This window comes from Xenopus laevis, chromosome 4L (assembly GCF_017654675.1).
Source record: "Xenopus laevis strain J_2021 chromosome 4L, Xenopus_laevis_v10.1, whole genome shotgun sequence".
Lineage (NCBI taxonomy): Eukaryota > Metazoa > Chordata > Amphibia > Anura > Pipidae > Xenopus > Xenopus laevis.
The window spans coordinates 26,966,719-26,989,218 of NC_054377.1; the positions used below are offsets into that span (position 1 = coordinate 26,966,719).

Consider the following 22,500-nt stretch of genomic DNA (forward strand, 5'->3'; position numbering starts at 1 on the left):
TCGAGTCATGGGACGCTACATCAGAGGAACGCAAAATTAGGAGCTCAGGGACCATGGAGCACTGAGCAATTCTTTTTTGTATGGTTGATGTCTTTGAATTTTTGATCAATTTTTGAACCACATAAATGTTTCATGTGTGATACAACTGCCTACCATCCAGGGGCGTAAATACAGAGGAAGCAGACCCTGGGCCCAAGAAGTATAGGGGCCCCATGAGGCCCGAATTCATATATAATTTCAATAAATATTGGTAAAACAGGTCAATCTAGACATTTTGGGGGCCTGACAAATAATTTGCTGTGGGGCCCATTAGTATCTAGTTACGCCACTGCTACCATCTTTATTACTATATTGTTTATTCAGGGGCTAGGGCAGTATTCACATGTGTATACAGTGGCTTAATCCTAAGTACTTATAATTGTTGTTTTATTATGATTATTTAAGCAAAAGCATGTGACTTCAGTGGTTGTGTGTCTTTTTTTCAACCATAACTACACGCTACCCGGCACCATGTTAGGTAGACTTACAGTTATTGTCTAAAATGCTCTGAAGTTTTCTAAATGTACTTCATATTGGCCTCTGAAACCTCACAAGCTCTCCTTAATCTCATTTTATTTATGGTGCGAGTGGTGACCAGATACTAACATTGCCACGGCAGGGCCAATGATGGAGGCCAAAAGGAGCTGCAAATATAAAAACCAGTAGAAGCAACGGATAGAAATCATGATTGGCTCATTTATTCTTTTATTATTTGTGCTTTGGAGTATTTGCCAGGCAAAAGCTACATTCAGCAACTGCTCTTTATGGTCTGACTATCCTGGGCTCAGCATATCCATACAGACTTGTTTAAATATATTATCTGCCGTCCTTTGCATCTTTATTTTTTACTTTCCCCTCCATCTGCTTAAACACTTACAAACTAACACGATCCAGAAAACCCTTTGGGAGAACTCTAACCACTATCTTTGTAGCCCTGTGGGAAATAGTTGGCAAGGAGGCAGCTGATGACAGATTGTAGGATGTTGCAAGTATGTTTTGGTCTATCGGGTCTTGTTGGTATAACCGGGCAGTATCATTCGTTACATTGTAAAGACACTGGACTTACCAGCTAAAGCAACAAACAACATGTATTCTTTTCTACGTATACATATGAGGTAGAGGAAATGTTATGCTTCTGCTGATTTTATAAGGGCAGCAGTGGTGCGTTGGGAGCTTCTCCTGGTTTGTTTTCCAGCAATGAACACAAAATGAGGAGATCTCTGGGTTGTTTCTTTATAACCTGGCTTATATTACTCATTTCACCTGCTTGGGAGTAGTTCTGCTACAGTTTGCCCTGAGACCACCATTACTTCTACATGGTTCTCTGCTCAGCCAATCCCCACATTCTCTCTATACATATATATGTTGCTCTTGTTAGACAGTTACATATTTACATTGTTATACATTGAAGACCCCAGGGCCAACATGCAGTCAACTACACTCAACACATAACTTTACTCCTGGAAGCCTCTAGTTGATTTGCTGTATCTTTTATATGCATGCAACCACTGTACATAATTTGCAGGTATCATTGTGTGCCAAGCATTTGTGCTTTATCTATAAAGTGCCAAGCATTTGACAATAGGGGCTGCAACTTCTGTTTGGCCCTGGAGATGTGGCATGACTGCTAAGCAATTTAAACACCTTTGTGAAAAATGTCTTGATCCTAAAGGGCCCTAACATGGTCAGACTGGGGTGTCCAGGCCCTCCTCACTTCATCTGAGGGAACGGAATAGATGGGGGAGAGGTATTGGCCCCTATAGGGGGATCAAACTCAGTCCAGGTAGGGGAACAGACCTGGGTCAGTGGGTTATTTTCTGGTGGCCCACAAGTCCAGTCCGACACTGAGCCCAAATATGATTTTGTTGTGGGGACTACTTCCTTCTAGTTCTACCACGGGAATGTACAATGACAGCTCTGCCCACAGTCCCGGATTCTTACTGAAAAGTCCAGAATTTCTGATCTTCTGCACTGACGCCAGAAAAATATATTTTTTCTAAATAAATAAGAGGCTTTTTGGCAGAGAACCCAGAATACCCAACACCTGCATTTTGATACATTTGTAACTATTTAAGATAAGTAAAGATACAATTGTAACTTCAAGGAGAAGGAATGTCATTTTATATTTGGGGGTGCAAAAAGTTAAGCACCCCCCCAAGTGCTTGTACTTACCTGACACCCTGGGTCAGTGCTTCTATCAGCAGATAACTGCACTGGCCCTAGGGTTATTTCAGTGAGCACCGCGGAGCAATCCTTTTCCTGCTTTTTTGCTCTTCAAATTTCCCAGGGCAGACACATGTGCAGTGGAAAAAAAGCTGCCTTTTTCTTTAAAAGTTCAGCCTTACACTCTACTGCGCATGCACAGCATCGAGAAGAAAGAAGAAGCAGGAAGAAGTTCGCTCCGTGGTCTTCGCTGGAATTACCCCGGGCCGATGCAGTTTTCTGTTGATAGGAGCACCGGCCCAGGGTTTCAGGTAAGTATATAAATTACTTGGGGATGCCTTTTGGCACCTCCATGTATAAAATGACTTTCCTTCTCCTTTAATATAAGCAGAGCAATTAAGCCTTAATTAGCAAAACTGTAATAACACATAAAACATGGCCCCAAACCTTTCAAACTTTCCATAAATTGGGAAATTTTGTAAAATGGACATGGTATTTAGGGGATGTGGGCACAAATTGGGTGTGGTCAAAAAAAATTTCTCAGCGCAATAGTCATGGCAGAATTTTTTTGTCCCTCTTTCTGATTTTCAAATGTTGGGAGGTATGCAATGAACAATTTTTATGCATTCAGAAAAAAACAGTGTTTGGTTAAGAATCATTTGCATAAACAAGCTTTTCTGGAGCAATGCGGGCAGCAATGCAGAAATGTCCTAAAAGCTTTGGTTTGGCTTGGTGCACATAAGTTACCGAGGAGTATGACCATATAAAAACACGAGGCCGAAGGTAACTTCTAATATCCTCATATTTTGTAACTGGGGGTACTTTATTTATTATAATACACAAGTTTCAGTGAGTCATGTGACAGAAATTACATCAGAACTCACCGTTTATAAGGATATAATTTACAAGATATTCATTGCTCTTGTGTATTATATATATGTATATATATAATATGTAGCTCCCACCCTTCCCAGCTTTAGTCAGGTGATCCCACTGGTAGATAAAAGGGCAGCCAAGTATGGAGGTTTACTTTGAAAGCAGCAAGTAAGTTGCAGGTAAAACCTAGTCCCTTTGTAAAATGTATAATGAAGCAATAGAATTCTTAATGAATCAGATAAAATTGAGCAAAGGACTGGCCAGATATGGGATGACTTTGACGTAGTTGGCCAGTTTAAATATATTGCAATATATGGACAAACAATCCCTGTTTTGTTTAAAGGGTAAGGCATTTTTTAGTAGCAGTATGCACAAAATGTCGCTGTCTTAAATATATTGATAATGGGTTGAGTGCAGAGGACTCTTGTATTTGACTATATATATATATATATATATATATATATATATATATATATATATATATATATATATATATATATATATATATATATATATATATATATATATATACACACACACACACACACACACCTATCTACAGTATATCGAATATGTTGCTTAGACATAATGGTTATGGCACAAGCACCATTTTTTGCATTTTGCCTTACACAACATGCAGCTACACACCGGCCTGAATTTAACCTCTGTCGCTCCATATCCATAAACAGCAGCAATATTTATTTGATTCTTACTATGAAGAACGGGGTCAGTTGGTGCATTTGGCTACTGTGTTTAACCGGTTAAAACCCAGCGGCCAAAGCACCTGAAGTGTCTAGTCATGATACCAAGGCAGAGCAGTAACAATAACCCTGACCTGTTGGTGCAGAGCCTGTAACAATTCATGTTGCTTGCATACAGTAACGTGTATATGAATTACAGGATTTTAGGCTCATTTTCATGGATAAAATGTTAAGCCTCCCCTGACACTACTTTTCTCGCTCTATTGTTCTGTGAAATTACAATATTCAAATTTATATCCACAAAATGATCAAAATAAGACTTACATGATGAACCATCTCATTTTGGCTTGACCAGCATCTCTCGCGCAAATGAGAGCATTAGTAGGGCCAGGCAGCAACGGAATTTTAATGCCGTATCCAAGAGCAGCCCTGACTGAGACTGAAAGGCTCCTTCCAAGAGCCACAATAGCCGTCTCTCCTCTGAGCTGATAATTGGGGTGGGTTCCCAAGGAAATCATGCCTTAGCTGATATTGGTGTCACAGTTCAGAAGCCAACATGCACCCCAGGCAGATGCTGTATGCTCACATAGTGGTAGAGCCATAATGATATGCCTATTCCTTTTTTTATCTTCTACAGCTGAAATTGCAAAATCTGTAAAGTCCCTGGTAAAGTTCCTATTTATTAAGTTCCTGGTGCACATCAGCATTTTTTCATATTTTCATATATATATATAGGCATTTTATTTTTTTACATACAGTAGTTTGTGAAATGCTTCACACAGAGTTTTTTCTTCCTGTTTTACATTCTATTTTGGTGCCCGAGGCACAGGGATATAACACGACTTGTCCAAGGTCACAGAGAGCTGACAATGAAACTGAACATCAATTAAAATCAGAACTTACAGCCATGTATTTTCTCTGCAAAATATATATAAAGGTGGTTGTTCACCTTTGAATTAACTTTTAGTATGATGTAGAGAGTGATGTTCTGAAACATTTTGCAATTGGTTTTCATTGTTTTTTTTGTTAGCTATTTAGCTTCAGCTCTCCAGTTTGCAACCAACTGGTTCGTCCAAATCACCCCAGCAACCATGCATTGATTTGAATAATAGACTGGAATATGAATAGGAGAGGGCCTGAAAAATGAGTAATTAAAAGTAGCAATAACAGTACATTTGTACCTTTTATAGAGCCTTTGTTTTTCAGATGGGGCCATTGACCCCCATTTGAAAACTGGAAAGAATCAAAAGAAAAAGGCAAATAATTAAAAAAAAGAACTATAAAAAAATAAAAAATGAAGACCAACTGAAAATTTGCTTAGAACTGGCCATCCTATAAGATACTAAAGCATGGATCCCCAACCTTTTCAACTCATGAGCAACATTTAGAAGTAAAAGGAGTTGGGTAGCAACACTAACATGAAAAATGTTCTTGGGGTGCCAAATAAGTGCTGTGATTGGCTATTCGGTAGCCCCTATGTGGATTGTCAACCTACATTGAGACTCTGTTTGGCAGTGCACCTGGTTTTTATACAACCAAAACTTGTCTCCAAGCCTGGAATTTAAAAATAAGCACCTGCTTTGAGGCCACTGGGAGCAACATCCAAGGGGTTGGAGAGCAACAAGTTGATCGTGAGCTACTGGTTGGGGATCTCTGTACTAAAGGTTAACTTAAAGGTGAACCACCCCTTTTAATTAAGCACGTGGGTGTGTGCACACAGGCTGTCACAATATACAGCAATACATTGTCACTTTTCTGCCTACTGGGGATGAACATTTCAGCCTTATTTATTAGTATTCCCGCCCCTGTACCCTGGGACCATTTCAGTTTGACTGGGGCTCAGTGTGCAGTGCTATGGGCTGTTTAGTAAAGAGTTTTATTGGAGCGTTTAAAGAACACCCATGTCATATTAATATGTCATATTAAGTGCTGGGTGACAACAAACCACCCATTGGCCACCCTTGGCATGTCAACATACCTGATTATGGTGGGCTATAGATGCCCCGTCATTAAAATTAACCACTGCCATGCTCACAAGATTTAGCACGCTTTGCGGAAGTGGTTTAAAGGGGACCCGTCACCCAAACAAAATTATTCCAAATCCTATTTTATCATGATAGTCAAGCAAAATGAACTTTAATTACACTGTATACATTATTTAAATATTTTTTCCATCAGTCTGGGAACTCATAATTATAGTAACCAGGAAGGAGCCATTTTGTGGACACTGTTATTAAGGCAAGCCTTGTATCATCTCAGAATCTTGTTTTTGCACCAGGGGACAGGGACCCAATGTCCATCCCCATATCCTGGTTACACAATTAAATCGTTAAGAGAGCTGGGGGAATGTGGAGAGAGCAGTGACATCTAGGAAGTGCTGAATGGAAAGTGAAAGTAATTGTTTGCCCCGCCTCTATGCCTAGGCATAGAGGCGGGGTAGGCAATATTTGATTGACAGCTGATATTTTTAAATGAGTTTACAACAGCTATGAATGCTTTAATAAAAAAAAGAAATTGACTTTCATGTTTAATTTAAAAAGGACTTTTATTATACAGATTTTTATGTCTGGGTGACGGGTCCACTTTAAGATTTATATATTGTTATAATCAAGCCAGGGGAAGTGTTATTTTAGTAGGAATGAAGGCAACCAGCTGTGCTAGCTGGCACTTACTCACTGTCATTAGAGACAGAAACAACCAGCCTGCGTCTGCAACACCGGCTACTTCCCCGCACCCTATCCAGGGCTGAAAAATGCCATAATCCTTTATGCATCTTGGGAATAGGTTTTTAATTGGGGCTTCATTCCAAAGGTTTATAGAGAAACAATAATTTGACTCGTCTAAATGATAGCTTTTGTGTAGAGCGTGAGCAGCTGAACCGTACAAGGCGACTGTGGCTTTTTCCATCACTCTCTTATTGTCTCTGTATGTGTGCAAACAGAGCTGCCCTCAGGAGCTGGTGAAAGGCTTGTGCTGCCTGCTGCGAAGATTAGAATTCCTTCACCTCGCAAAGCCATTCACCAGGCCCTTTGCCCTAAACTGGAACTCTATTGACCCTCTGAAAGCATTTTTGTATGCACTGCGGAACATGCAGAAATCCTATGTTATATCACAGTGATTGTAGTTTTCTTTCTGTTTATCTCTTTCACTCCTTCCTCCTTCTTTCTCTCTCACTCTGTGCACGTTCCAAAATACGTGCTTGGGTGCCTTATAGGCCGCACTTTCACCTCTTTACATTAATGCTAAAGCATTTATTCAATAATTCATGGCTTGGTCTCCAGTGAGACCTTTATAAATAAATACATGAACACACATACACAGTCCAAACAGAGCAGTGCACTCAATGAGCTGATGAAAGGAAGAATGAACATTAAATCATTTTGGTTCTCCGTAGGGCCCTGTGGTTGGTACATACTGTATGAAGATGACTGTGTTGCTCATTCAATGGCTCTGCTTATAACTGTGTATAGAAAATGGATCCGCACACACACTGGTTAATGCAGTCGCGAAGTATCCCCTTTTATTCAGCCACCAAACATTCAACGTTTCGGGGGGGAAACACCCACCCTTGTTATAAATGGCAATGTCTATGAAAGTTTTCATTCATGGTGGTCATGGTGTATTTAGTAGAAGTAAATATAGAGCAACTGGACTTGCTGATTAATCATTGAAGAAGTTCTACTACTCATCCGAGCAGCTTCTTCAGTTCTACTAGATATAAACGGCAACGTTTTTGTGTAAATGCAAGTACTAATATTAAGGTGTGGAATAGTCTGGCCTGTTGTGAACACTATTTTTTAGTGTCACTTTATATAACACAATTGGGGATGTGACCTTCTGCAGCCCGTTGGTACGTGTGTTTTAATGTCTGCATTGGGGTCATGAGTTTTCCCTTTGAGTGCTGGATTGTTTCATTAACTGCTTAAAGGAGAACTAAAGGCTAACTAATGAAGTAGCTAGAAATATTGTACATTATGTTTTGGGTTTCTGTACCAGCCCAAGGCAACCACAGGCCTTAAGCAAGTAAAGATTTGTGTCTTTGGTGCCCCCCCCCCCCTGCAAGTTAAAAAGAAAATTTAATTGGTGGCCAGGGCCACCTTACTAGTTAAAAAGAAACATTGGTGTTCAGGGGCCCCATAGAATATTTAAAAAAAACATTGGTGACCAGAGGCCTATATAGTATTAAAATAATATACTGGTGGCCAGAGGTTTAATAAAATAATAGGAAAAAAATATTGGTCTGCAGTGGAACTTACCTTAGGCTCCTTTCGTGGCTTCGCGTATTTTCGCGGGTTCGGGGCTTCAGCTCCTTTCATGGCTTTGGGGCTTCAGCTACTTTCATGGCTTAGGGTATTTTCGTGGCTTCAGGACTTCAACTTTGGGTCTTTTCATGGCTTTGGGTCTTTTCTCGGCTTCAGCTCTGTTCGCGGCTTTGGCTCTGTGGCTCTGTCAAGGGGGGCCTAGCTAATTCGAAAAGTGCAGCACAACCAGGCCTACCCTTTTCTCTTCTTCTTTCTCTATAGTTAAGCCACTGCTCAGGGGACTGCTGCCCAGGAACTTGAAACAGGACAGCTTCAGGACAGCAGAAGGACAGTGATTTATGCAATTTTACCCCTTTCCATTGCACCCTAGGCAACTGCCTCTTCTGCCCACCCCTAGTTCCAGCCGTGTCTTGCTTAAAATAGCTCATTTAACATTTCCCCAGACACAAGAGAGTCAAGAGAACTAGAGGAGCAGCAATATGGCACGCCCTATGTTGTGCATGTGAATGATTCAATCTTTTACTTTTCTATTAAATTATCATTTAAAGGGTTCTGATTCAGATAGTTATCTGGCCAAATCTTTAATGTAGCATTTGTTATTTGTCTGAATCCAGAAAGTATTGATTCTGTGCTTCCTTTAGGAAAAGAACTGTCATTGTAACAAAAGGACAGCACACTAAATTAAAAAATAACAGAAAAATGCTTATTTGTTTGACACTACCCAAGGTTTTTCCCGCACAGCTATGAGCAGTGTTTGTCTCAGATGTTCAAGGGTCATTTCTCTGCTCAGATAATATCCATTGTATAGATCACTACTGCAGCTGCTGCCTGCCAGGCAACACTCGCTCTTCCTTCTCCCATTCCCACCTTTGTGTGTAAGACATATTCCAACTAAAGCCTTACACAGTGATAAAATCGTACTAAGTGCAACTGTACTATACATAGTGGACAGATTTAAAAATATTCCATCTGCCGATGCATTCTGTCAGTGCATGGTACATCTACAGCAAAGTGAATAGAAATGCAGCCATACTTGTGTATGTCTCATTGTAAGATATCCATTAGTTTGGCATACAGGGCGAATTATCAGATATCAGTAGAATCCACCTGGCCGGGACTTTACCGGCCTGGCTGGTAAAAATGATGCCAATGTTATTAATAGGAAAAAACGGCAAGAATATAGGAAGGCCGGTATTTTTTTCCAGAAAAGGTGGCAATCCTACACGTGGTCAGGGGTGTGATCAGGTCAGGTCCATAATTTGTGACCCCAGACTTATGACCACTGCATGAATTACAATGTGAATAATTTCCACAATTTGTAGGTTGACCTTAGTTTCATTTGAGAAGAAAGGGTCTAAATAATATGTGATCATTCCATGCATGGCCATATCCACTAATTCTATAAATAAATATAGGTCACAGAGTGAGAGCAGGCACTGAAAACTGATTTCTGGTCATAAAATCATTGACACTATTCTTTGCAGTTTGCCATTTTAAAAATTTAGGGACTTTTCCGGGGGACGTATATTTCCAGTGAGTCATAACCAGGAACTGCCCCTATGAATTACAGAACCCGAGTAACTACAAACAAATATAAAAAAAATGCTCAAATCCCATGACTTGTACAACATTTCAATTTATTATCTATAGTTCAGCACTTTACTGTATAAATAGTAGGAGATGTTTAATATGATCATATGTTTACATTTTTAATCAGTATTATAAATAAGATAAATCCAAGCAGTGCCCATGTTTAACACTTTTAAGAATTTAACAATTTCTTTGTTCCAGTGTGGAAAAGGCTGTCATTTCAAGTGAAGATTAATTATTGTAATGGTTATTAGTGCTCAGTGCTACTGATGAGCTGCTTCAAGCTCTAACTCCTTACTGATATATTACATAGCTTTAAGAATGGTTTGGATGGCTTTTTAGCAAATGAGTGAATACAGGGTTATGGAAGATAGCTCATAGTACTAGTTGATCCAGGGACTAGTCCATTTTGGAGTCAGAAAGGGGGATTTTTTCCCCCTCGTAGGAAATTTGGAGAGGCTTCATAGGGTTTTTTTGCCTTTCTCTGGATCAACTAGCAAAAAGGTTTTTTTGCTCATGCTTTTTCCTGAATGCTAAAATATTGCACTGCTGTGCCCGTCTTTCCGGGTTTTGCAAATTTGAATTGTGAGTAAGTTTTAGCAAATGGCTTGCAAATGAGACGGGTGTTTGTGTGAGTGCGCCCACTGTGCGAGGTTGCTGTGCGTGAAAAAAGCGTTGATAGTAACCTAAATTCGCAATTTGCAAAACTGTTTTGAAAATATTTTCTCTAAAGCTAACTCTAAAGCTGTGGCGTAATTCAAATGCATTGTGTTCAAATAAATATTTGCAATTTGCCATATTTAAAAAGCTTTTATAGACATTTACTAAATTCGCAAATCGGTTTGTACACTCTTATTCAGCTTTATAAATATAACCAGGCGCAGGGCAAATATATTCACTGTGCTAACCAATCTGCCCTGCACGAACTTTATAAATGACCCCCATTATGTTACTGAAATGAAGTATATAGAGCTTAAATGCTATGAGGTAAGAGACAGTAGTAAGGAGGTTCCTGTCCTGTTGAGCTTACAGTCAAAGGGGGTTATTTATCAATTTATTTATTTGTCAAATTTTAGAGCTTTGTGAGCTTTTTTTAGACCTCGGATGAACTCACAACTGGAATAATTTCTAATTAAAGAAGAAACGCGAACGGAAAAAAAACTCTAATTAGCCAGTGGGGTTAACAACCTGAAAACGCAAATGAATTGAGTTTTCCGCAAGGAAAACCACGAATTGCTCGAATTGATCGAGTTTTCAAGTGAAACCCTCCAAAAAAACATCTTAAAATGGTTTAGGGGACCTCTGCCATTGACTTCTACATGACCTCAAAAGGTTTTAAATGGTGTATTTTTGGATTTCCAGGGTCATGGTATAATAACGCTAAATATTAGAGGTTTTTTTTTAACCTGAAAATTTTTTTAATTGAAAATAAGCTTGAAAACTCATTTTTGTGGATAACACAACTCTATCCTTAATAAATCTGTCCCAAAGTGTAATGTGAGCAACTGCTCAAGGCAGTAGAATATATTCTGCTGGGACTTCTGGATTCCCCCGTTTCATTTTCAATAAATCTGCCCCTTAGTGTTCAGTGTTATATTATAGACACCCGAGGGCCCATGTCTAGGGCAGCAGCTTTAGGGGTGGCCCATGATAAATAATATTTGTGTGGGGGAGGGGTATTTGAGCCTCTGAGTACTTGAAATGCCAGGGCCTATTTTGAATCCCAACAGGATTTGCTGGAATGTCAGTCCTGTGAACCTGAACTCCCTCCATTCTAGAGAATTACTGTTCACAACACAAGGCACAAGGCCTGACTGTCAAAAAGACCAATTCTTACAGTATATAATTCTTCCCGGGAACAACAAAGTAAAATCAACGTGGAGAAATAATTTTGCTCATCTGCGGAATTTCATATATTGTATGTCTAATTGCTGGGACATGCCCATTCCAAATACGCAAGTGTATAATGGGAAGTATTCCCTAGACAATTTACCCTCCCTTCCCGTATGTGGAGGAGGAAAGCTGTGCACTAAATAAGCTATTCCCTAAGGAATTGCTGTCAAGTTTAAAGGGGCAATTCACCTTCCAGACAATTTTTCTTTCTTTCATATATTATACCACAAATAACATTTATATTTTTTTCCTCATCTCTCCTTTTTTTAAAAAGTAATTGCCTTATTCTTCCTTGCATTGTTGTTTCCCAGTATCAGCTCAGCAAGGCCGATGGACTCTGGTTGATAATTTCTTATTAACATCAGATGACTCGGCAACTTAAAGGAACAGTAACACCAAAAAGTGTGAAATATGAAAATATCATGTCCTGTTGCCCTGCACTGGTAAAGCTGTTTGCTTCAGAAACACTACTATAGTTCATATAAACAAGCTGCTGTGTAGCAATGGCAGAAATTGAAAAAAAGACACCATTACGTTCTACAGAGCCTATATGCTATTTGCTGTTTAACCTGAGCCTTTTCTCCTTTGAATGGATGCCCCCATTGCTACACAGCAGCTTATTTATATAAACAATAGTAGTGTTTCTGAAGCAAAAAGCAGTTTTACCAGTGCAGGGCAACACTGCATTATATTTTTATTACTTTAAAAAATTAATTTTTTTATGTTACTGTTCCTTTAAATGCAGGGCGAGAAACTGCCCCATGTGGCAATAACGATACATCTCTGTTACTTGTTTATACGCATAAATGGCTGGTAATAAGAATAGGTTTGCCTGACTGCAGAACCATTCCCACCAACATGACACATTCAATCCCTATTCTGTCACAGTGTAATATTAGGTACCAAAGAGGGAAACCGAATAAAGGAGCTTAAAAAGGAATGAATGGAAGAGAAAGCTAAAAGATAAAGTAAATGATAGTCGAATGCAGAATCAAAGGTAGAGCAAGCATGAAAGGGAAATATAATGAAAAGGAGAACACGAGGATGGATTAAAGGAGAGGAATGAAAGGGAGAGGAAAGTAAGGAATGGGAAAATAAAGAAAAGGGGGGAGAACAGCAGAAAAGAAGCAAGCAGAACTTCAAAAGGGACAGCTACCAGGCAGATGCTATAGTTATGTACCCTGGACAATTGTGTACAAGGGAGCAGTACACATAAAAGCACAACAATCAGGGCAGCATAGAGATCTGCAGTGAGAACAGCAGGCTCACCAAGCCGTTAGGAGCTGCCCTTCAGGATATCAATATCGTTCACGTTACCAATATAAACTAGAAAGCCATTCAAGGCCTTGCCCCTAGCGTCAAATATTTAACAGGGTAGAGATTAAAAGAAATTCATATTGAAAAACACAGAGAAAGCAAAACAGGCAGGAATGCAGGAACATTTGGAGGCACTGCAGCTGCTGCTAAACTACAACTCTCAGCATCCCTCTCCCACAGAATGGTATTTCTAAGGCCCATAGCACGAGTGGTTTTTAAACCTGCAACAATCCTGTTCATTCATGTGAACTCTTAGGTAGATAGACCTGAACAGCAAAGAATCGGGACTGGTGCAGAATGGGGGAGGTGTCTAAAATATCCTACTTTTTGATATAGAGATGTAACATTAGGTTTGCAGACCCTGAGGATCATTTACAAACACTAGGTCAATTTGCACCAGGGCAGTAACAAATGCAACCAGATGAGATGTTTGCTTTCATTGTCCCATATATTGTCCTTACATAGCTGAGAAAAGCTAATTACTGATTAGTTGCTATGGGTTGCTACCTGGGTGAAAATTTGCCCAGTACTTGTAAATGAACCTCCCAGCTTTGCCAATGCCATGCTCCTTCCTCTTACAATTGCTTTGTGGGCCCCACTCCTTGCAGGGAGCTGTCCTTGGTCAATCCAGATTTCACTTTCCTTATATTGCTTGTGTTGCTTGTGATGTGTTTGTGGTGGGTCAGAAGCCCTAAAACTCTTTCTGACCCTTTGACAGGGCCATATTTATCATATAGGCATCTAAAGGCCCTTGCCTAGGGTGGCAGCTTTATAGGGGTGTCCCTCGGGTCCCTATAGTGTAAAACAAAATCCCCAACCTGCCACCAGATACTTCATATGGCAGTGGAGCAATCAGCACATACACAGTACAGTAGGATCATGTGCCCATGTACCGATCACCAAAGAAAAGGGGCACCCGAGGCCATTGCCAAGCAACACGAGGCCAAACCAGCCAAGGCTCTATTCAGCTGGCCTCTTCTGCACTAATAGCTGGTGTGGGCGTTCCGAATTAATAGCAGTATTGGGATGGAGAAGGACCAAACTAGGGGTGCCGAAGATGTATGTGGCTGGCATCCCCCCACCGCTACTCTATTGGCATGTGCCTGTTCTGCCTACCCCTAGTTCCGGCCCTGGTGCCAAGGGCAGCATAGAACCGAAATAATAAACATATATCTCTATTCTAAGCTTAGTGCGGAGAAACAGATACAACATTTATGATATAGAACCACAGGCTCATTCTGTGCACAAACACAGATATGGGATAAATTATGGGCTTTACTCTTTTAGAACATGTATAACATGTAACGTTGTGCATGTAAGTTCCCAGGCCTGCTTCCCTTCCAGTCAAACTTTGATTAATTGGCCACTTTTCTAGTTGCGGCTGAATGAAATGCTCACCATCACCAGTGCCGATTGTGATATTGCCCTAACATGGCATGAAGGAATCCCATAGGAATAGAAGCCCACGGGATTATAAATGGGAAAAGCACAAATCAGGCAATTAGGAAATTGATGGACTAATTCCTTTGTTTCTACTCATTGCAGTATAGTGAGTGTGAACATCAATCAGTCTGTAGCTTGCTCGGTCGCTTTCAGTCCTCTATGTGCACTAGACAGTAATGCTCCCATCAGTTAATCTCCGCTTTCACTTCACTCTGTTCTTGCATTTCTGTGGATCAATCCGTGCACCCATCAATCTCTGCTTAGGTGTCAGACTGTGAGCGTGTGCATCATTCACCCAGCCCACCTTCTGCACTGCCTTTATGCTAATCCCACTCTTGCTTGTCACCAGTATTTAGGCTCAATGTATTTTAGGTGCACATATCTGCTGCAGTTCCGGTTCACCCACTCCCGTCATGCTTCTCTTTCTTGTATGAACCTGAGCCACATGCCAATTAGAATCATCCAGTGTATTGAATCTCTGTTAGAAGTTATAAAGTGTTTAATATGGGGGAACACAAATAAAGGCGGTATGTGAAAATGGCAGAAAGTGCAAACAAACATTACACAATAACAGTAATTGTTGATGTTGTATCGTAGGCATTGCTGTTGGCCTTCATTGCATAGTTGAGATGGCCATGCTCTGAAAGACCCACTAGTTTTGCGAAGTCACCAGATGCAGTGATTTTTACTCAGACAGGGGGCGACAAACAGCAGTGGGCCTAGGGGCGCCAGCTATGAAATCCGGCCCGGAAAGGAGGTGCTGGTCGGACTAGGATCAGGTGTGGGTTGGGAGCAGGCAGGTTAGGGTCAGTTGCAGGTAAAACTTTTTTCAACCCGCATATTTACCATCAATCCTATCCTGATGGGAAATCCTGATTTGCCCAGAGTTCCCATTATGTGTGATTTGTATATAATCATATACATGTTAAATGTAAATCTTGCATTGTTGGCCACCATCTAGGCCCATTTATAAGTTCAAAGTGCAAAATGCAGTGAGCGTAAAAGCTTAGATTTCACAAAGGTATTTGCTCCAATGGTTCTCTCAACTCGACCGAATGCCAATCTGCCCATACGGCCTGCTTTGATGAAGTGGGTGCCAAGAAACACTAGGTGCAAAGTACAGGGTGCGTGGATGGATGCTGTGTGTATGCATCTTTGCATCAAGTACTTTGCTCTTGCATTGGGAAGTGAGCCCTTTAGATTAAACTGCAGACGTTTCTCTGAGTTGCTTGTAGTCTGCAGAATCAAGCCCATTTTCTGGAATCAAATGTATTTATTTTATATTTTTGGGCGACTCAGTGGAAATTCAGCTTTAACACTTCTACCCAGGGCTGCTCTCCAAACTCTGGGTCTGAGCGTGGGGGGAAGAGAGAGGGAGAAAAAGCTGCAGAAGTCAAATCTCAGCATGACTAAACAGCCATCACCATTTATTTTAATGTCTTTCTGGGCACCCACTCTAATATATATTTGTGTGCACACTTTCTGCAGCTTTAACTGCTACATTATACATAGTGAGAAGCAGTGGGTACGTTGATCCTGAGTACATTATACATAGTGAGAAGCCGTGGGTTTGTTCATCCTAAGTACATTATACAAATTGAGAAACCGTGGATTTATTCGTCCTAAGTACATTATACTGTACATAGTGAGAAGCATTGGGTCCGTTCATCCTAAGTTCATTATACATAGTGAGCAGCAGTGAGTTTTTTCATACTAGGTACATTACACAGTGAGAAGCAGTGAGTATATCACCCTAAGTACATTATGGGGGGTTATTTATCAAAGGTCAAGTTGTGTTTTTCCTGACAAATTCAAGTTTTCAAGGGTAGTTTCAGTAAAAACTAAATTTTTCAGGTTAAAAAAAATCAAAATTTTCTAGATTTATGCCCGAAGCTGTAAAAAGCTTGAATCCTAAAGTACTCCAGCTAAAACCCGTCACGTAAAAGTTTCTTGAACCATTTGAAGATTTTTTTAGCCTTCATGATTTTCCGGGGTTTTTTTTTTTTTGGTGGTTTGATCAATTCAAACTATTTATATTGAGAAGCAGTGGGTGCTTCATACTTATTACATTATACATTGAGAGAAGCACTGACAACCCAAAAATATTAAAGTGATACTGACACTTAAAAACGACTTTTCAAAACATTAATGTGCATTAAAAGTTATGTATTGGTCATATTGATAGATTTTCACTGAGAGGGCTGCTTTTGTAAGTAACTGTTCTTTGAAGTTACTAAACCTGACTGCCCCATCTCAGTCTGTCAGTTATAGCTTCTCATGCTAATGGACTCTCCTGCTGCACAAATATAGGGATCAAATAGGTCATGTTAATGCATTGGGAAAATGCTTTTGTGGCAAAATTATAAATAGCATGCAAAGACAGTGATATGATATATGTAAAAAATGTTTAAATTCTGGTGTCAGATTCTCTTTAAGACCAATGAGGGGTATTTAATACTGGCACCCTAAAAACAGTTTTATCCCTCATATCCCTCTACTCCTGCATGTAAGTCATGTCTTTCTGCTTTAAAGTCCCTGGGATGGGTGTGTGAACATGATCCCTGTTCCCTGCATAATTGCCTCTCCAAAATACATAAAAGTAGTGTCTGGGCCATTAGCAGAACTATAGATGGAGCAGAGAAGGATCAGTGCAGCTCAAACCGTAAGCATTTGCATTACAGTCTTTCCTGTTGTATCTCCCTTGTTGCACAAATGGCAGCCGGCGTGACTAGAGCAGAACCTTACCTGTTACAAGAAGTAAGAGCTGCCTGTCATTTTAATATTGAGCTCGTGGAACAAAACCAGTACAAATTCAGTACTTATTATATTTCAGCAGAAGAACGCGGATAGCAGATTTTTAGCTCTTCAAATCTATGTCAGAGGGAATTAGAAATGGGGAAACCTGCCATGTCTGAGGTTTGTTTCACGGAACACATCCAGTAATACAGCCATAGTCACTCTCCCTGTCCCTCGCTCTCGCTTTGCCCTTAAATTACCTCTAACCAATGCAAAGAAACTGTTCTAATGCCTGACATTTATTCACATAAAGCAAACATACTTATAGGCATACATCAAAGGGCAAATAATTGTTAGATTTACAAATAAAGTGTAAATACAATACATCTTGCTTTACAAAAACTGATCATCATTACCGCTAACTGAAATCAAAGCATAATTAACTGATATCCTCCATCATTCTCAAATCATACAGGCGGGTTAATTGGCACCTGATGGAAGTGACTCCAGCAAGTGTAAGTGTGTGTGTGTAAATGTGTGTGTGTGTAAATGTGATAGGGGAAATAGACTGGAAGATCCCCTGGGGCCACGGACTGATGTGAAAGATGATTCATCTCTGTAAATTGCAGGATAATGGCAGATAATGACAGAAATAATAATCACTGAATACACAATCTGTAAAGAACATACTGTAGTCAAATAAATAACTGAGGGGTCAACCATCATCCATACTCACTAGATCTGATGGCAGAAGCATGCAATCTTCTGAATCCATACTATATTGTCACGTACAATTCCCTTGCAAGGCAATGGTTGTCTGATTTTAAGCATGCAAGGGGACATCATTCTTAGAACCTGAATAGTTTAACAGGGATATTTACATATATATGTGTAGGGGACTACCAGTATTATTTAGCAAGTTGTCCCCTACTGGTAAAGATGCCTAACTGGGTCCTAAAATACAGTTAGGAGGGGGACCTATTTCCTTATCCTGCTTAAAGCCCTTGGTGTTCAACCATTGCCCAGTAGATGGCACTGTGCTAAAGTATAAAGTCCTGGACAGCCATGTCCTCAGGGTCCATTTTATGTTAGCCCTGACTGGTGAGCAGGCAGTCAGGGCCCATGTGGAACCTAAACAGGTCAGGTCTAGTAAGGATATGTACTTTTAAAAATATTAATCTACATTAAAAGTTAGCTGTAGGTCATGTTGATAGCTTTTCGTGATAGTTCTGCTTTTGGAAATAATTGTCACTTGAAGTTCCTAAACCTGACTGTTTTGCCAACCTGACTGTCCCTTCTTAACTTGTCATTTAAAGTTTCTAATGCTAACGGACTACAGCTGCACAAATATGGCAGCCCCCTCATAGAGGAACATGGTAGTAAGAAAGCTAATGTAAAAGCATCAAGCAAATACTTTTATGGCAAAATTATAAATAGCATTCAAAGACAATGTTATGATAGATAATAAAAAATGTTATTTTCTGATGTCAGTATCTCTTTTAGAGGTCACTCTAGGTGTGACAGATAGTTAGGCTATTTAGCTAAGCAGCTTGAGGCTCCTAAGGAGTTGAGTGGGATTATGATCCTGGGTACTAATTGCCCAGAAGTAGGGACTAAGTAAAAGGGATGTAGAGATTCCCCTCGGGTTCCATTTAGGGGAAAGGCTGAAAGCCGGGGTACCTCTTCGCTGCTGTACTGTATATGTTCACTTTCCTGTGGGGACTGATACTGACCAAAGGTGCTGTGAGTATATGCCTATCCTCTGTTGCTGTATGATCCTGTTTGTTCTGTATGTACACTCCATTGTGGATGCTCTTTTTCAATAAATATGTTCTCTGGTTAAGTTATAAGAACCACTGGCACCCAATTATTGTACCTTGCACAAAGTTACAGTTGTACTATATCATGCCTCTACACCGTTTGCATACCTCCCAACATTTTGAAAGTAAAAAAAGAGGGACAACAATTTTTTCCCGCACATAGCGCAGCAATTTTGACCACACCCCTTTCTGTGGCCACACCCCCCCTAATTACCATGTTTGTTTTACAAAATTTGGCAGGTTATGAAAGTTTGAAAATATTTCTCTTATAAACTGTGTTTTTGTGTCTCAAAATTGTTACAAAGTATCTTATTTGCACCTGTTAGCTGTTCTGGGCTCTCTGCTAAAAGCCAATTAGTGAGAAACTTTATTTCTTTTTCTGGCTGTTCAGTGCAGAGAAAAGAGGGACTTTCCAGTACAAATGAGGGACTGCAGGTTGAGCTGTCAAAAGAGGGACTGTCCCTCCGAAAAAGGGACAGTTGGGAGGTATGCGTTTGCGAGAACTTACCCCTGAATAGTTTAGGTCTCATCGGGAGCACAGTATAGGGGTGAAGCCTATAGATAGAGACCGGTGCACTCAATTTATCATAGTGCTACATATGTATACAATAAACCTTCATGTCCTCGTATATGGAAAGACAAAAAATGCCTGGCAATTTTTAGGGGCAGCATGCAACCCATGGGATTAGCATTGCCACCTGTTGAACCAGATAGTCCAGTAATTGGACAGAATTCCCGGTTTAAAACTGACAGATTCCAGAAGTCTGAAACCCGTACAGGACACCACAAGTTAGCCAATAATGGATGGTCATAGCCCCATCCCCTGACATCACAACCATGCCGCTAAATGTCATCATCTCACCCTTGATGTCACCCATCCACCCCCCTGTACTGACTACATAAAGGTGGCAGTCCAACACGGGCACCATAGGTGAAGGAAAAAAATGGGTGGCACACAGGGTAACATGCAGGAGATTTCCACAGTAAAATCCCCTGCTGCCCCCCCCCCCCCAAATTCAGGATTCAGACTGCGGTCAGAAGATCCGGCTCCCGAAGTAGTCCGAGATCCCCCGGTGTGTGCAAAAAGGCAACCTTTATCGTAAGATATACGTGATTGCTGTACCAAATGAGTGTCTGGCGATTATAGACCTGGACCTTAGTTGTTCCGAAGTCCATAGCTTCACAAAAAAAGCACAAAAAAAGAAAGCACCTTGTGATCCGGAGAGGCCGCTGCAATCTACTGTCGCGCCGCCATCTTGTTCGCCATTAGGCCCACAGTCTCCCCCGAGGAGCCCCACGTCACCAGGCCAGCAGTCTGCCCTGCAGTTCAGGCCCCACTCGAGTCCCCGGCTTCTGTTGAGGAGGTAGGCCCGATTTTGTTCTCTGGCTCTGTGTGTGCTAGAGAGAGTTTTTCCTCCTTTAGGCAGCAGATGTCCCTTTTAGGCTGCTGGTGTGGGAAATGTTGGCAGAAGGGGACTTGTAAAGCACGATGGGTGCAGATTTTAACAGTATGAAAGAAATTGATGTTTGCCGCACCTTCTAACCAAATGTCTTTCCCTAAGGAAGTCCCTTAGCCGAGAGCTGAAAGCCACTCGGTGTAGATGTGTTGACTACTCCTATATGTGAAAAATTAATTCAATGCTCAAAGAGAGAGACAAAAAGAAAGGAGTACATGGCGTCGCACAATCTATTTGCAAACTTGTATTAATGGTTGTGTCTTCCAAAATGTTGTGATCAACTAATTCATCGTGATTATACAAAAATAAATTCTGTGGATTTGTGAACATAAACTTTATGATCAATAAATTGAATGAATAAAGTGAAAAATCTTGTGAATTCATTGTGAAATAAAAACTTTTAAAGTGCAAGGTGCTTGTTGTGAACATTGATACATGCATGTATCAATGTTTGTCTCTCTCTTTGAGCATTGAATCAGATTTTAACAGTGCCCTGGGAGCCCTTGCAGATGTATCTTCCCTGGGGGAGGGTGGGCGTGGCTTTTCTGTATTAAGTCAAATTCCTGGCCCTTTTTGTATGATTCGGACTTGGATCAAATCTTTAGAGTTCGGCAAAATACTAAGTCAAGACTAACACTAAGGGGGTTATGTAATAGAAGTCACTAATTTTGCCCAAGAGCAGTAACCCATAGAAACCAATCCAGAGTTAGTAGTGATGTGCGGGTCGAGAAAAACTTGACCCGACCCTAACCAGCACAGCCCTGTACGTGCCTGCTGCACCCAACTTCCGCCTCGCTTTTATAGGACAGGAGCACGCATATAAAACCGGAAGTCAGAAGCCGGCAGTGTAAGGTCACGGCCGGGAAGAGCAGGCAGAAAAGCTCAAACCAAACCTGCCCGTGACCCGCAAATGGGGAATCGAGGTCGGCCCGAACCTGTCTGACCTGCACATCACTAACAGGTAGCATTTACTGGTCAACTGTTTAAAAGCAAACATCTTATAGGTTACTGCTCCTGGGCAAACTTAGTGACTTCTGTTACATGTGGTGGTAAGTCACTAAGGCATCTGTTGTATGTATATGACAATACTACACAATCATTTCATCGTGTATATTAGGAGAACATTTTAGATACCTTGGCTATTACTCTCCAGATTACAATGCTAAGAACCCTAAAGCAGGCATTCTAGTTGTGTTACAGGACCTGAAACGTCATCAATTTCAGAACCTTTTTATTTAGGAGGAGCTTGGTTTTGCCAAAAGGCTGCTAACAATGGAGGATTTTAAAATACCCCTATTTTCTCTGCTTGGCAAAATCTTATGTCGGAAAACTGTAGCGCTGAACAGTTAAAGGTGCCCCTACAAAATTTAGTAACGTAGGGTCCATGGTTGGATTTATAGCCTTCTTATCCTAATCAAAGTAACCCAGTGTAGTAAATGCCGCAATGGTTTTATGTGTATGTATTGTGTTGAGCTCAATTGTTCAGTGATTCTATGTGCTGACACTTCTCTTTCCTTCTCTTTGTTTTCCTTGTTTCATCTCTTTTGGTACCAATGTAACTCGTAACTGTGTAATTTCTCTTTTCATTTCCTTAAAGACATGGTTAAACAACCTTTAAGTTGTAACTTGTAATATGCAATGGACTGGCGAATTCTAAGCAACTTTTCAATTGGCCTTCTTTTTTTCATAGTTTTTAAATTCTGACTCTTTCCAGCTAACAAATTTGGGGTTACTGACCCCATTTAAAAAACAAATGCTTTGTAAGACAACAAATGTATTGATATTGCTACTTTTTATTACTCACCTTTTAATTCAGGCCTCCCCTATTGATATTCAAATCAATGCATAGTTGCTAGGGTAATTTGTACCCTAGCAACTAGATTATTGAAATTGCAAACTGGAGAGCTACTGAATAAAAAGCTTAATAACTCAGACTGCAAATAATAAAACATTAAAACCAATTACAGATTGAGTCAGAATACCACTCTCTACATCATACTAAACATAAATTTAAAGGTCAACAACCCCTTTAATTAAATATAACTGAATCAAATATGGTTTGTTGTTCATCATTTGTAGAAAGTATTCCCTAATATATAAGGATAAGGCAGAGCGGTATTTCAAACAGATCAACACAGCAGGTCCAGACTCTGTCAAACATAACCAACATTGTGATGAATATCTGTTTTATGGTAAGTGTTCT

At 40.3% G+C, this 22,500-nt stretch overlaps 2 protein-coding genes across 5 annotated transcripts in view; one reads left to right on the plus strand and one right to left on the minus strand.

The window, feature by feature from the left end:
* macrod1.L (MACRO domain containing 1 L homeolog) overlaps positions 1 to 22,500 on the plus strand; it is a 436,504-nt gene that overhangs the window by 286,055 nt on the left and 127,949 nt on the right.
* Positions 1 to 22,500, minus strand: part of flrt1.L (fibronectin leucine rich transmembrane protein 1 L homeolog) — a 177,367-nt gene that overhangs the window by 82,139 nt on the left and 72,728 nt on the right. The window contains exon 1 of one of the 3 annotated variants that reach the window (XM_041590004.1): positions 4,104 to 4,368. The exons of the other annotated variants lie outside the window; for them this stretch is intronic. The gene's annotated coding sequence lies outside the window, so the exon portion shown is untranslated. Of the gene's footprint in view, positions 1 to 4,103; positions 4,369 to 22,500 lie in introns of those variants that run through there. 3 annotated transcript variants of the gene reach the window in all.